The following is a 15265-nucleotide window of genomic DNA, read 5'->3' on the forward strand; positions in this document are numbered from 1 at the left end:
ATAACTGATTCATTTTGTTATAAAGCAGAAACTAACACACCATTGTAAAGCAATTATACTCCAATAAAGATGTAAAAAAAAAAGTGCTGAGTAGCCAGGGACCACCGGGAGGTGGGAGAAATGGGAGATGTTAGTCAAAGGGTACACATTTCCATTACACAATGAATAATATCTAGGGATGTAATGCACACCTTCGTGGCTATGGTTAATACTCTATTGTGTTCTTGGAATTTGCAAATAGAGTAAGTCTTAAGTGTTGTCATCACACAGAAAGTCAACTACGTGAGGTGATGGATGTGTTCATTAACTTGATTTTAGTGATCATTTCACAATCTGTATGTGTGTTAAATAATGTTGAATAGCTTTAAACATCATTTTGTACAACTTAGACATGAACAATTTTTATTTGTCCATCTTAGCTCAATAAAGCCGTAAATTTAAAAAACAAAACAAACAAACAAATATCTCCACTGTGAATAATTTATAAATACCTAAATGCATGAGTAAATGAAATATGGATATCAAGGATCAATGGGGATTATACTTAAACGTTTTTTTTATCATCGACTGCTTTGTACTTTGCAGAATGGAAACACTTGAGCTGATTTAAGCAGTGTACCGTGATGGTGACCTCTGTGATTGCATCTCTGGGTTAGGAGAACAGACACCAATGTGAGTAATAGTCAAAGTCTTGTATGGATTTCAGTGATTCCTTTCAGGGTATTTAGTGTGTTATCGAATAGTACCATATATAATAAGAATGGCCAACTGCAGCCCAGTGATAAATACTGAATTAATATGTAACATAAAAACAAAGGATATAAACAAAGATATACTGATGTGTAAATAATTCTATTACATATACAGAATAGGGATTTCAGGGCTTTTCTGGCTTTTTGCGAATAATTGGGTTTTAAAATTATTATTAGTGAATTAATGAATTAGTCAATAAACACTGTAGAAATGAATGAAGAAAATAGGTACAACATTGGATCCATGATGACTGTTCGGTGCGTTATGAGTCGTGTATGATGAATACGTGTCTGGAACTCTGAGGTCCAATGCAAATGGATTCTGGCCCATTGCCCCTATTTCAGGTGATCCTATAGACACATGTCAGGAGCATACAAGAATCTTGTTTTATGTTCATTCATTTTCTTTTTATTTTTATAATGGGATCAATCAAATAGTAAATAGATAAATAAAGATGAAGGTGGTGGAACTTTCTCCAGTTATAGAAATATGTGGCTATGCAAGAAATACTATCAACATATATTAAAAAACAAATGTATGTTAGGAAACATATGGTACAAGGGGGTTATTCTTTGACTAAGGATGATATAGTTATTGATAAGTCAAATTTTCATGTTCTCTGTCATTGTCAAGATCGATATTGTTCGTTTACTTAGGAGAAAATAAAATACAAATTATCCCAATTCACTACCTACCTAAATGACTGACTAAATGAAATGTGGAATTCAAGGACTAATGAAAATATCTGTTACTCTTTTTTTATCTTGTACTTTGTCTTGTACTCCTTAGAATCGTTGCAATGGGCTGACTTAAGTGTTCCACCGATGTCACGAATCCTGTGGTTGCATCTATGTGTTAAGAGCTTGGAGAGCAAAGTGAGTAATAGTCAAAATTATTTTCTCGGTTTTGTGGTTTTGTTTTTTATAAGATTTTCCCTGCATTCTTAAAACCTGTGAGGGACTTCCCTGGTGGTCCAGTGGTTAAGACCTCACCTTCTGTTGCAGGGGGTGTGGGTTCGATCCCTGGTCAGGGAGCTGAGATCCCACATGCCGCGGGGCCAAAAAACCAAAACATGAAACAGAACCAATATTGTAACAAATTCAATAAGGACTTTTAAAATGGTCCACATCAAAAAATCTTTAAAAAAAATGTGAAATATAATTGATGATTGTCGACCATGGCTAAACAGTAAAAGTAGGGTTAATATGAAGCATTGATAAATTTATATAGGATTCATATTAATGAATCTATATAGGAAACTTTGAGGTCAATTAATGACAGTTTCTGTGGGAAGTAATTCTATAGATAAATGAAAGAGCCAAGGACCTTGTTTGTTTTAAGTTTTTGTGACCGTGAAGCATTTATTTTATTATTATTAGTGAATTGATGAATTAATCAATAAAAAGTGTTGACGTGAATGAAGGCAATGAGGACCAAGTCTGCATAAACAATGATGACTTGTGGTACGAGTCTTTGATGAGGAACACTACGGGTCTGGAGTTCTGAGGCCCAACACAAAACAAATCTAACATTCTCCCCTCTTCTTTTTTTTTTTTTTTTTTGCGGTACGCGGGCCTCTCACTGTCGTGGCCTCTCCCGTTTCGGAGCACAGGCTCCGGACGCGCAGGCTCAGCAGCCATGGCTCACGGGCCCAGCCGCTCCGTGGCATGTGGGATCTTCCTGGACCGGGGCACGAACCCGTGTCCCCTGCATCGGCAGGCGGACTCTCAACCACTGCGCCACCAGGGAAGCCCTCTCCCCTCTTTTGAAGTGATCCTGTAGGGAGATGCCAGGCATATATGAGGATCATGTTCTTAGTGTACAGAAATACCTAAAAGTATTATTATTAAGAAATCAATGGCAAGATAAGTAAATAAATAGGTAAGTAAATAAATACGAAGAGCGGAAACACTGTTCATTGTTAAAAAGTATTATGAAGAAATCTGATGATGTAAATTGGGATGGAAAATAAAATGATCAAGTGTATATGTCTGAGTGAGAATAATAGTGATAATTGTCATTTACTGATTCAGTTACAACTTTGATTTCTTAAGATCAAAATAAATAAATCTTACATTAATTAATAAATGCCTAAATGACTATGCAGATGAGTTGTGGAAACTTTAAATCAGTGGAGAGAAAGTCTCAACATTTTTATCATCTTGTCTGCTTCGTCCTCTTCAGAACAGATGCTGGAGGTGACTTCAGCTCCTGTTGTCATCAAGATTGTCTGCTGCTTCCTTGTGTGGAAAGAGACCAAGGTGAGTAATGGTCCACACTGTTGCCTTGGATTGGGTCATGTGTTTAAGGGTATTTACAATATTATTAAAAAGTATTAAATTCATTAAAAAATTCCTAATGATAAATAGGATATGAAACATTATGTTGATTAATCAATCATGTGCAGGATTGAGGTCTATTAATGAAAAAGATATAGTCTGTGTGGAAAATGATTCTGTAAACCAGTGTTAGGAATCTTGTCCTAGAGTTTTTGTGAACCATGTATTATTTTCATTCTTATCAATGAATTCATAATTTAATCAGTACAAACATACAAATGAAGAGAAGCAGACCAAATCATGGACCAGTGATGATGTCTGATGGCATAGGAGTCATGGACGAGGAAACAATTTGTGTCTGAAACTCGGAGGTCCAACACAGAACAAAATTAACCTGTTCCTCTGTTGAAATTGTTTCTATAAAGAGATGTGAGACATATACAAAGATCATATTCTTGTATTCATTTCATAACTTAGATTTGTTACTATTATGGAATTACTATAGAATCATTAGACAAATATAAATACATACACTAAAAAACAATAGGGTGAAGCATTGTCCAATTATGAATGTATGTTGCGTGGCAAAAGATATTAATAAAATTGAAAACGTTGATACCTATTCAGAAAAGGTGATTAAGTCTCACTTTTTTAATTGTCTGCTCCGTGTTGTACTTCTCAGTACAGATGCCCTCGAGCTGCTTTCAGCGTCTTCCTCCCTCATGAGCGCTGCGGTTGCCTGTATATACTAGGAAGACAGAGATTAATGTGAGTAATAGTGAGGTTACTCTCTTGGTTTCAGTGTTGTTTTTTTTTTAAGTGATTCATTTAAAAGTGCAAAATAAGGGGCTTCCTTGGTGGCTCAGTGGTTGAGAATCTGCCTGCTAATGCTGGGGACACGGGTTCGAGCCCTGGTCTGGGAAGATCCCACAGGCCGCGGAGCAACTAGGCCCGTGAGCCACAACTACTGAGCCTGCGCGTCTGGAGCCTGTGCTCTGCAACAAGAGAGGTCGCGATAGTGAGAGGCCCGTGCACCGCGATGAAGAGTGGCCCCCGCTTGCCACGACTAGAGAAAGCCCTTGCACAGAAATGAAGACCCAACACAGCCAAAAATAAATAAATTAATTAATTAATTTAAAAAAAAGTGCAAAATAGATTTAGAGAATGCAACTCTATCTCAGTGATAAATATGGGATAAAGTTATCATATCAATGTATGTATGAAAAACTGAGGATAATTAGTGAGAGATATACTGTTGTGAGAATAATTCCATATATAGATTCGGGACACAAAAAGTATTCTTGGGTTTTTGTGAATCATAACATTTAAAAATGATTATTAATGAGGTAATGATTTAATCAACAAACCTATAGAAATTAATGAAAAAAAGGAGGGGCAATATTGGATCAGTGATGACCACTGATGGCGTATGAGTCATATATGATGAATGTGTGTCTGGAACATGGTCCAGCCTGAAAAAAATCTAGTTCATTATCTCTGTTTGAATTGACCCTTTAAACTAATGGCAGGAATGTATGAGGAAAAATAATATTATAATTTGGAATGGACGGTAAACGTACCTTGTGTATTTTGCCAAGTGTGTTTTGTCTTTGACAAAAGGATGATAACAGAACCTTGTAAGTAAGAGTCAGTTATTGTTGAGTCAGTTTCCAGTTTGACAATTTGATTTATTAAGGAGAAATATGTTAACCTATTTTAATAAATACTTCAACAACTATGTAAATGAACGGTGTAGTCTATAGATCAATGGATAGATTGTCTTATTTTTTTTATCATCTACTCCTCTTTTTGCTCCTCAGAATGGACCCACTCGAGCTTATTTAAAGGTTCTTCCAAAGTCACAAGCTGTATGGTTGCATCTTTGTATTAGGAGCGTGGAGAACAGCATAATAGTCAAAGTTCTTGACTTGGTTTGAGTGTTTTTTTTAAAACAACTATTCACTGTATTATTAGAAAGTATTGAATATAATCAAAGACAGCCAACCATACTGATGCTTACTATCGGATTAATATGAAGCATTACATTGATTAATCCATAAATGGAACATTGAGTTCAGTTAATTGAAAGAGATGATTGAAATGAATGAGTCTATAGGTGGATGTTATGAGATATTCAAGAACGTTATTCTTGTCTTTTTTTTGGTGATTTACATGTATTTCCTTACTAGTGAATTAGTAAACAAATATTGGTGACATAAAGAGAAAGTTGGCCAATCATGGTCTAATGGTGATGACTAGTGTATGAGTCATACACGATGAATTCTACGTGTCCAGAAGTCTGAGGATCAACACAAAGGGACTCTGTCTATTCATCATATTTTAAGCGACTATAGATAGATTTCAGGATTATACAGTGATCTTTTTCTTGGTCTTTGTGCTCATGAATTTAAAAAATATAATTATAAGAGAATCAATGGCAGAATAAATTAACAAATGTGTAAATGAATAAAGATGAAGAGGGGTGAAGCCTTGTTAATTAATAAAATATTTAGTCAGCAAAATGAATATTAATATATACCGGAATAGATAATAAAATGGACCAAATATATTATGTCTTGAACTAAATAAGCATGATATTGACAGTGATAAGTAGTAGCCAGTTATTGCCCTGAGTCAGTTGCATGTTTGATATTTATTGTATTGAAAGAAAAATAAAAATTGCCGTGAATTAATAAACACTTAAATGACTATGTACACGGAGGATGGAAATTGTGGATAAATGGAGAGAAGAGAATATCTCAACTTTTTTTTACATTATGTCTGCTTGCTACTCTTCAGAATGGATGCCCTGAGCTGATCTTAGGTTCTGTCGTGATCAAGATTATGTTGCCTCTGTGTCAGGAAAGAGAACAAATGAGTAGTAGTAGTCAGAGATCTTATTTTGGTTTCAGTAATTTGTTTGAGTATTCCTGGCATTATTAAAAAGTACGAAATATAATGAAAAATTATCCATAATAGATAATAAGAGATGTCATAGGAACCATCGTGTTGACTGATCAATGTTGAAGTCACTTAATGAAAAAATATAGTGTATATGGGAAAAGATCCTGTAGACAGACTTCAGGAATATTTAAGGATCTTGTTCGTGTGTTTTCTTAAATAATTTGATTTTTGTTAAAATCCATGAATGAATTATTTAATTGATACCAATGTAAAACAAATGAAGAAAACGAGGGTCTAATGTGGACCGTTAATGATGTCTGGGGCATGTGGGTCATGGATGATGAATAGTATGTGTGTGGAACTCGGGGTCAACCTGAGATCTAGTCTATTCCCTCTGAGATGATCCTATAGACAGATGTCAGCAATACACAAATATCGTGTTCTTATTTAGATTCATAGATTTAGAATTGCTATTACTAATGAATCAATGATAGAACCATTAAGCAAATATAAATAAATAGATAAAGAAGAGGAGGGTGAAGCATTTTTCAACATGAGCATATGTGGTGACACAAAAAATATTGCTCATAAAATTTTCATGTTAATATTAAAACGTTGTTCCTTAAGAAATAAGTGATTAAAGAATGTTACCTCTTTGGTTTAGGATCATCTGGACACTGTTTTGTAAGAATCAGTTTTTTGATCTGGATCAGTTCCAAGTTTAAGGTTAGTCCTTTTTTGTTAAGGAAAAATGTATATTTATGCAAAATTAATAAGTACCTCAATGAGTAACTGAAATGCAGAAATCAAGGATCAATGGAGATGAGGTCTGAGTTTTTTTGATTTCTTTGTCCTGCTTTGTACTCTTCAGACTGAATGCACTTGAGCTGATTTAAGCATCTTCCATTGTCAGGAGCTTTCTGGTTACATCTGCGTTAGGAGCATGAAGACCATGTGAGTAATAGTCAGAGTTCTTGTCTTGGTTTGGTTGGTTTGTTTAAGAGTATTCAAAATATTATTAAAAAGTGTGAAAAATAATCAAAGATGGTCAACTCTAGACTAGCAATAAATATGAGATTGATATGATGCATTGTATTGTTTATTGAATGTTTGTAAAACTGAGGATATAGTGAAATATATATTGATGTGAGAATTATTCTGTGTACAGATTATGTATGTAAAAACTCTTCTTGGGTTTTTGTGAATCATAGTGATTTAAAATTATTATTAGTGAATTAGTGATCTGATCAATAAACACATAGAAATGAACGAAGAAAAAGAGGGGCAATACTGGATCGATGATGACTACTGGTGGCGTGTGAGTCGTACATGATGAATACGTGTCTGGAACTCTGAGGTCCAACTGGAAAGAATTACCATAAACTAATAAATATTAAATGACTGAGTCCATGAAAGGTGGAACGCAAACAATCAATACATAGAAGGTCTCAAACTTTACTTTTTGTTCTTTTTTCTACTCCTCAGAATGGTCACTCCTGCACTGATTTTAGCATTCTACTGTGGCCTCAAACTCAGTTGTCTTAGGAACATGGAGACCAGTGTGAGTAATAGTCAAAGTTCTTGTCTTGGTTTGGGTGGTTTATGGTGGTCAATGCATTATTAAGAAATAGGAAATATAATCAGAGAAGGGCAACCATAGTCCAATAATGGACATGGAAACATGTTGAGGCATCCATGTATGAAACACTGAGGTCAATTCAAGAAACAGATCTAGTGTCTAGGAAATGATTTTATAGATCTACATTAGGGATATCAAGGTTCTTATTTTGGGTTTTTTCTGATTCATGTATGTTTCTTTATCTGTAAGCCGTAACTTAATAAATAAAATCAAGAGGCAAAGTATAAATGAAAGCAAAAGATTCCGTGCTTGGACCTTTGCTAACAACTGGTGATGTCTGAGTCAAGGATGTTGAGTAATATGTGTCGGGACATCTGAGGTCCACCACAAGAAGAATCTAGTCCATGTCTGTACTGGAAATGATCTTACAGACAGTTGTTTCGAATATTCAGCTATCCTGTCTTTGCGCTTTTGTGGGTCAAGGATAATGATTATATTAGTATAAGTGAATTAATGCATGGAGGTTTAAAAAATAGGAATAAGTGAATAAAAACATGGCCAGTCCTGAACCAACTATCGCAGATGTGATGAAACGGGTATCAGCACTAATCTGTTTTTGAGGAGCTGGGATTCATGTTCCTTATCTCTCAGAATGCAGCACATACAGACAGATGCATGAATTGTCAATGTCCTCATTCTGGGATGTCTTTGGTCTACGGGTTGTTTGTTTTATTACTAATTCGGAAACATGTTTATAAAATTAAATAAAAGATTAAGTGCTATTTAAATTAAAGAAGGCCAGTGATAAAAGTTTGTTAGGCAGCATGAGCTACTGTGCCCACTGAATTCCATTGCAGAGTTACAGTCTGTTATCAGCTTGCTAGTGGGCAGCAAACTGTGCAGGCATTACTATTATTCATGCTATCGCATTGAGCGTGTGCAATTTTATCTTTACAGTGAATAAATGGATAAGTTAATAACAATCACTAGCTCAAAGGGACAAAGTGTGGGCCAGTAATGAGCGTGTCTTGAAATAATTATGATTTAACCAGTTCCATTCAGTTGATGTCCCTCTTAGGGCAGACATTCTGGCTCTTGCTAGTTTGGGTAAGAAGAACATTGATATATACAGTAGCATTTCTGTTCAGGGTTTTGGAGGTTTTAAACGTTGTTCCATGTCTTTAAAAAGAATGACTAGTTTCCGAACTAATTTATGAATAAATAAATAAATAAAGTAGGATTGAGTATTGTTCATTGGTATGAAATTACCTTGGAACAAGGGCTGAGATGAATCTAATTCTGCACAAGTAAGGCTCAGAGATTCAGGTGGTTGTATGTATGTGTGGAGCATAGAGACGGATGCCTCACAGATGCTCCTGTCCTTGATTCAGGTACTGGATTCAAAGGTATCCCTTTTTTATGTAAACTTTATCATTGAATTAATTAAATTAAAAGAGGGGTTACCTTTTTGCCAGTTGTAGCAAGTAACATGGCCCAAAGTTTTAAGGTTAATCTCAACCTGCTCACCCTGCATCCATTAGCGTATTAGAGCAAAGTCAAGATCTAGGCTGTTTCATTCTTTTTAACATTTGCTTTCTACTCCCCAGAATGCCTTCTCATGGTTAAACGTCATGGCTGGGGAGTCTCTGGGTAAGAAGCCTATAGGCCTGTATACGTGGTACACAAAGTTCTCATCCTTGGGTGGGTAGTTTGCTCATGGGTGTTCGCTGTATTACAGAAAATGGATAAATGCCTATACATGTACACAAAATTTTACAAGACCAGAGATGAGAATGAATTACACATCAAGGATTAGTATGTAACCAGTCAGTATAACTGTTGAACTATATATTTTTAAATATCATCCTAGGACACTGAGGTTCATTAATAAACAAACAAATCAGAGGTGTTACCTGTTTGGGATGAAGGTCATTTAGACAGAGAATAGTCATAGTCAATGTTCTTGGTCTAGGTCAGTGGTGAGTTCTAGTTTATGTAATTAAGAGAAACAGAAATAAATAATGAAATGAATTAATACCTAAATAGCAAGTCAATCAAGTGGAAAACACGAATCAGTGGAGAGAATTTTGCATATTTGCCTTTTTGGCCAAAAGATATTCTGTCATATTTTATTTAACATTTTTAAAGTTATAAAAGAATCCGTATTCATTTCCCCCCCCCTTCTTTGTGCTATTTGCTTTGTGCTTCACAGAATGGACATGAGTGGATAATCATTTTGTAATTATCAAGACCTTCATGGTTCAATGTGAGTAATGGTCAAGTTCTTGTCTTTGTTAGGATAACTTATTTAGAATATTCAGTGTATGATTTAAAAGTATGGAATACATTTGATGGCTGTTCCTCTCACTACTTTACATCTTGGGTGGTGGGATTTTAGTCCATCATATAGCAAGCTGGTCTGTTTTCACTCAGAGCACCATGCGGATGGATTGTCTGTCCGATAGTGACTCCTGATTTTTGCAGATCGAACAATTGAAAAAAAGAAGGTATGGAATATAATCAAAGAAGGCCACATAAGGACCAATGACAAGATTGTGTCGTAAACCAAGGTTCGTGAAGAATCTGATTCAGCACAACAGACCCCTTTTAAAAAATGAAGTTCTACAAACGTATGAACACCAAGGTGGGTAAGGGGGTTGTGGGATGAATTGGGAGATTGGGATTGCCATATATACACTAATATGTGTAAAACAGATAACTCATGAGAACCTGCTGTGTAGCACAGGGAATTCTACCTCACTTCGCTGTATGGTAGAAACTAACACAACATTGTAAAAGAGCTATACCCCAATTAAAAAAAAAAATGAAGTTCTGACTTCTTAGCTCTGTGGGTAAGGGACCTAGAGTCTCTTGTCTGCAGCACTCATAGTTCTTCTTATATTGGGTGGTTCATTTACAGGTGCTTATTGTGTTATTAAAATGAATAACTGAATACATTAATTAATAAAATGGAGGTCCATTCATGAAGCAGAGATAAGAATGTGGCATAAATCATTGTTTACAATTAATTGTTGTCATGGTTACCTCATGTTCACTAAATTAAAACCCCAATCCAGGCCTTTTCATTTGTCAGCATCTTACATTCCACAGGATGGATGAACTATCACTAATTAAATTATTCTCCAATCATGAAGATCTTTGCTAATCCCTCCGGGGGAGGACCATATCTTGCCATGTAAGTAATAAAGTTCTTGGTTTGGGTGGTTAGCTCATGGGTTTCCGTTATATCATTAAAAAAGAATAAATGTAATTAAAATGAAATGCCATGCATAGACCTACAATGCGAATGTGTTATGAGCCAAAGTTTATGATTAATGCAATTTAACACAAATGAAGTATAAGAAAAAAACTTAACTTTTCCCATTCATTTCAAAACTGAAATGTCCCATTTTATGTTTGTCCCATTGATTATTTAAATATCCCCCTCTTGACAAAGATCTAGGCTGTTACTCATTTAGGAAGTCAGTACTCTAGTTGTGGAGTAGGACAACAGTTTCATGGTTTTTCATTGTAACATCTAAAAATTGTTCAAATTAAATGCAGAATGGCCACACCTGGACCAGTGATGTGAATGGAATGCATCTGAATAAAAATTATGATCAATCATTTTTTGAACCACTGAGGTCCATGGCAAAAAGAGAACTAGTGTTTGACTTTTTTGGGAATGATCTCAGGAAAGTTTGAGAATCTAGTTCATAGATATTGCTTTTATACTATTAGTGAATAAATGAATGGATCAATAAACAAATACATTCAAAAGAAAAGAAAGAGAGGTCAAAACATGGACCAATTTTTAGGATGTGTTATAAAATAAGGAATATAATTACTTCAGTTCTGAAATATGTTGGCCCAATAAGAAAACATATACATAAAGTTGTTACCATTTTGTGTAGGAAGCAGCTAGAAAGAGGTATTTAATAATCAATATTCAGCTTTTAGTCTGAAGTGGGTTACTAGATGTTTGATTCATGAAGGAAACAAAATTAGGATTAAACAAATGGTTAACTAAATGAAAGAGTGCAAAATAGGAACCAGTGATCAGTGCCTGTTATTCTTTTTTCCATCTGCTTTGTGCCCCAGAATGTCCACACCTTGGTTGTTTTAGTCATTATTTAATGATGAAGATCTTGACTGTTACCTATGTGGCCAAGGAGAGTATAGATCAGGGTAAGTAAGAGATTAAGTTTTTATTCTTGGTTTGGTCATTTTGTTTATGGATGATGACTATATTCTTTAAAAAGAATAGATGGCTTCATGTAACTATAGAACAAATCAAAGAAGATTATGCAGGGACCAGTGATAAGACTTTGTCTGACAAGGATCGTGGTTAATTCATTTTGCAAAACCAAAAAAAAAAAAAAAAAGATTTCTGTTAAAAAATAGATTTGGACTGCTACCTCTTGCAGTAAGAAGAGCATAGATGAATTCTAGGCTTAGTCAAAGATCTTGTTCTTGGGTTGGTTGTGTTTTCCTTGGGTAATAAATAATTGAGCAAATTAAAGATAAATATGCTAGTAAAATCACAATGGCCACTCATGACCAATGATGTGATTATTCATGAAACAAGGATTTGTTTAACTCAAGTCAGCTATTGTACCACTCTGTTAAAGGAGTATATAGGGAGACATAATAGTCAAAGTTTACCCTCTTGTTTGGAAGTGGATTCTTTGCTGTTGACTTTACTTTTGAAAATGAGTACCTGACTAAATTAATAAATAAGAGAAAATCCATATATAAAGAAAATGAAAATGACCAAGAGTACTTCAGTGATAACATTTTATGAAACAAGAATTATGAGTGGCCCAACTTTACTTCTCTGATATCCATTTAACCAAAAAGACTTAATCTGTTAACCTCTGTTTATAAGGGGGACATAGATATTAAAATATTTGTTGTTTTTGTTGTTGTATTTTAGTGGGTTCTTGGGTGTTCCTATCATCATTATTATTATTGTTTAGCAAATCAATCTATGAAAAAGTCAGTTAGAAGAGGGCCAGTGATGGAAATGTGTTTTGAAACAAGGGTTATGATTATTACGGTTCTGCACCACTGACATTTATAAAAATAAAACACTTTTTAAAATGTTTGTTTTAATAGTATGTAGTGTGCAGTTCATGTTGTACTGAACTAATTTGGATATTTTTGCATGCTGCTTACCTGGATTTTTTTTTTTTTTACCCTATCTCAGGAACAAACACTAATGGCCTGATTGGGGGTGATGGCAGGAGGTCCCTGTACCCCATATTTTAAAATTTTCTGGCACTTGGTATCTGAGAGAGTGCAAAAATGACTGATACTAAGGTATTAATTTCAGCTCAACAAGTATTGATCCAAATCTGTGTCAGGCTCTGTATTGGTCATGGCATTCATATCTAAATCTGTTCTAGTTCCAGCAATCAAGTAGCTCTTTGGGATTAGGTGGAGACCTACTGATAAATATAATAATTCAATATAAATAGGGCAAGTAGATGGGCTTTCCAGAAGCACAGATGGTAGGACTTCAGCTCAGTCTCAAGTACCAGATGCTTTATAAAAGAGAAGATGCCTGTGCCAATGACCACCTCCCTGGGCTGTAAGGTCCAGGGCATTAGGACTCACACTCCTCCTATGCACTGTACAAAGAGCACATGTAATACATTTGTTGAATGAGTCATTGAATAAAAGGTGAATGAAATAATGAATGAATGAAGCAGCGAGTAAGTGAATGAATGAGTCTTTTTAAAAATAAATTTATTTATTTAATTTTATTTATTTTAATTTTGGCTGTGTTGGGTCTTTGTTGCTGCCTGCCGGCTTTCTCTAGTTGTGGCGAGTGGGGGCTACTCTTTGTTGCAGTGTGAGGGCTTCTCACCGTGGTGGCTTCTCTTGTTGCGGAGCACAGGCTCTAGATGCACGGGCTTCAGTAGCTGTGGCTCGCAGGCTCTAGAGCGCAGGCTCAGTAGTTGTGGCACATAGGCTTAGTTGCCCCGCGGCATGTGGGATCTTCCTGGACTAGAGCTTGAACCCGTGTCCCCTGCATTGGCAGGTGGATTCAAAATCATTGCGCCACCAGGGAAGCCCCTGAATGAGTCTTTGAGTAAAACAAGGAATGGAAAAAAAAGGAGTGAAAATGTGGAGTACACAGATGAGTGAACACATTGATAATGCGTAGAGTAACTAAATCAATGAGTACTTGAGTGTATGATGAATTCATGAGTGGATGAGTCGATGTGTAGGTACAGATGTCAAGAGGTGGATGGTGAGTGATGAATGAGTAAGTGAAGGAGGGAATGAATGAAAGACCAGTTGTTCAATGACTCAATAAGAGAAAGATGAGTACGCAACCAGATGGGTGAATTAATAAGTGGATTCCAGAATGAGTTTATCAATAAATGGATTAGTGAAAGTTAATTGGTAGGGACAGAATGAGTGAGCCAGTGAGTCAATGAGGAACCAAATGAATTAATTGAGGAATAAGTCAAAAAAGGAGTGTGGGAATAAAGAAGTCAATGAAAAGAGGACAAAGTTGAATAATTTAACTAATGACTAGATAAGTAAGTCAAGGCCTGAGACAAATTAATGAGGGAATGGACAGGAAAATGGATGGAGGAATGAATATCTTAGAGTCATTGAATAAAAGAATAATAATTGAGTGATTCAACGAGTCAATGAATATGTCATCCAAGAATAAATTGAGTGCTCTATGAATGAACGAGTGAATAAGTGAACGAATCAGTAAATGAATGAGTCAGTGACCCGTGTGTGAGGCAATGAGTAGATGAGGTCCCACTGGGCTTCCTTCCCTGACCAGTCCAAAGTCAGCCACACCCCAGCCTCAGAGCACATTCTAAATACCGCACGGAACACCCATCCCACTCCGTCGTGGGCATTTGTTTACATGTCACCATTAAACTGACCTGCTCCATGAGCCAAGAACTGGGTCAAATTCTTCTCTGTCTCCCCAGGGCCTGCCCAGCCTGAGCCTAGGAGGCGCCCAGTAAATTACTGCTGAATGAATGAATGAATAGCTAAAAATACATGTGCTTTTGTGGAACCGGGACGGCCCTTCTCAGAACGGCCCGGGAACTCTTCTGCAGGGAGGTGTGCTGTGTGTCAGATGGTCTGTGGCATCCTCCTACCGAAGTGCAAGTTCTCCCTTGAGTCTAGCTTCCTGTGGCCAGTGCCAGACAGTGAGACAGGATCCTGGCAGTTCTGACTGCCCTGGACCTTGGCCCGTCCTTGGGCAACATTGGCTTGGACTGGTGGAATGGAAGCCCTGGGTCTTCCCGAAAGCTGCCCCGGCCTCTGCCAAGACAGGAGATTGAAAATAACCCAGTCTTGTTTTCATGCCTCCAGTGGGGGGGGCCACTCCTTGTCTTTCATCCTGCTTCTAGCTGTGGGACTTTGGGTTAGACAGGAAGCACTCCAGACCTCCAGCCTCAGTGTCACCTATTAGATGAGAATAACGATACCTACCTGGCTGGATTGTTGTGAGAATTAACCTTGTCTAACAGGAGCTTATTATAAGGCCCTTATCTGGCGTAATACCTATCCTATACATAATAGTATGGTACCAGAGAGGAAAGAGATGCCTCAGAAATTACCTGAAGGAGCTGTAATTGATGGTGTCAACTGCATTCATTTAAAAGCTCCCAAATGGATGTGGTACCCAAATTCCCCTGTCCCAGAAGAATAGAGAGTTCAACTAAGTTTTGGAAGAATACCAGTTTGGATGGGACAGGCCAGCCCA

General features: G+C 36.4%; 8 non-coding genes and 1 pseudogene across 8 annotated transcripts; all 9 read left to right on the forward strand.

Moving 5' to 3' along the window:
• Positions 1-989: 989 nt before the first annotated feature.
• LOC115802983 (small nucleolar RNA SNORD113/SNORD114 family) lies at positions 990-1062 on the forward strand. The gene has a single exon (XR_004023568.1). It is a non-coding gene; the product is annotated as a small nucleolar RNA SNORD113/SNORD114 family (small nucleolar RNA).
• A 2271-nt stretch (positions 1063-3333) lies between these two features.
• Positions 3334-3409, forward strand: LOC115803000 (small nucleolar RNA SNORD113/SNORD114 family; annotated as a pseudogene).
• A 1025-nt stretch (positions 3410-4434) lies between these two features.
• Positions 4435-4503, forward strand: LOC115802985 (small nucleolar RNA SNORD113/SNORD114 family). The gene has a single exon (XR_004023570.1). It is a non-coding gene; the product is annotated as a small nucleolar RNA SNORD113/SNORD114 family (small nucleolar RNA).
• A 767-nt stretch (positions 4504-5270) lies between these two features.
• Positions 5271-5342, forward strand: LOC115802927 (small nucleolar RNA SNORD113/SNORD114 family). The gene has a single exon (XR_004023516.1). It is a non-coding gene; the product is annotated as a small nucleolar RNA SNORD113/SNORD114 family (small nucleolar RNA).
• An 894-nt stretch (positions 5343-6236) lies between these two features.
• LOC115802936 (small nucleolar RNA SNORD113/SNORD114 family) lies at positions 6237-6309 on the forward strand. Its single transcript, XR_004023524.1, has one exon. It is a non-coding gene; the product is annotated as a small nucleolar RNA SNORD113/SNORD114 family (small nucleolar RNA).
• A 918-nt stretch (positions 6310-7227) lies between these two features.
• LOC115802965 (small nucleolar RNA SNORD113/SNORD114 family) lies at positions 7228-7299 on the forward strand. Its single transcript, XR_004023551.1, has one exon. It is a non-coding gene; the product is annotated as a small nucleolar RNA SNORD113/SNORD114 family (small nucleolar RNA).
• Positions 7300-7825: 526 nt separating this feature from the next.
• Positions 7826-7900, forward strand: LOC115802993 (small nucleolar RNA SNORD113/SNORD114 family). Its single transcript, XR_004023576.1, has one exon. It is a non-coding gene; the product is annotated as a small nucleolar RNA SNORD113/SNORD114 family (small nucleolar RNA).
• Positions 7901-9864: 1964 nt separating this feature from the next.
• Positions 9865-10010, forward strand: LOC115802952 (small nucleolar RNA SNORA79). The gene has a single exon (XR_004023540.1). It is a non-coding gene; the product is annotated as a small nucleolar RNA SNORA79 (small nucleolar RNA).
• A 1081-nt stretch (positions 10011-11091) lies between these two features.
• Positions 11092-11165, forward strand: LOC115802943 (small nucleolar RNA SNORD113/SNORD114 family). The gene has a single exon (XR_004023531.1). It is a non-coding gene; the product is annotated as a small nucleolar RNA SNORD113/SNORD114 family (small nucleolar RNA).
• Positions 11166-15265: the final 4100 nt, after the last annotated feature.

This window comes from Delphinapterus leucas, chromosome 2 (genome assembly GCF_059928025.1).
Source record: "Delphinapterus leucas isolate spDelLeu-1000000601 "Yukka" chromosome 2, BTC_Dleu_Yukka2, whole genome shotgun sequence".
Taxonomy (NCBI): domain Eukaryota; kingdom Metazoa; phylum Chordata; class Mammalia; order Artiodactyla; family Monodontidae; genus Delphinapterus; species Delphinapterus leucas.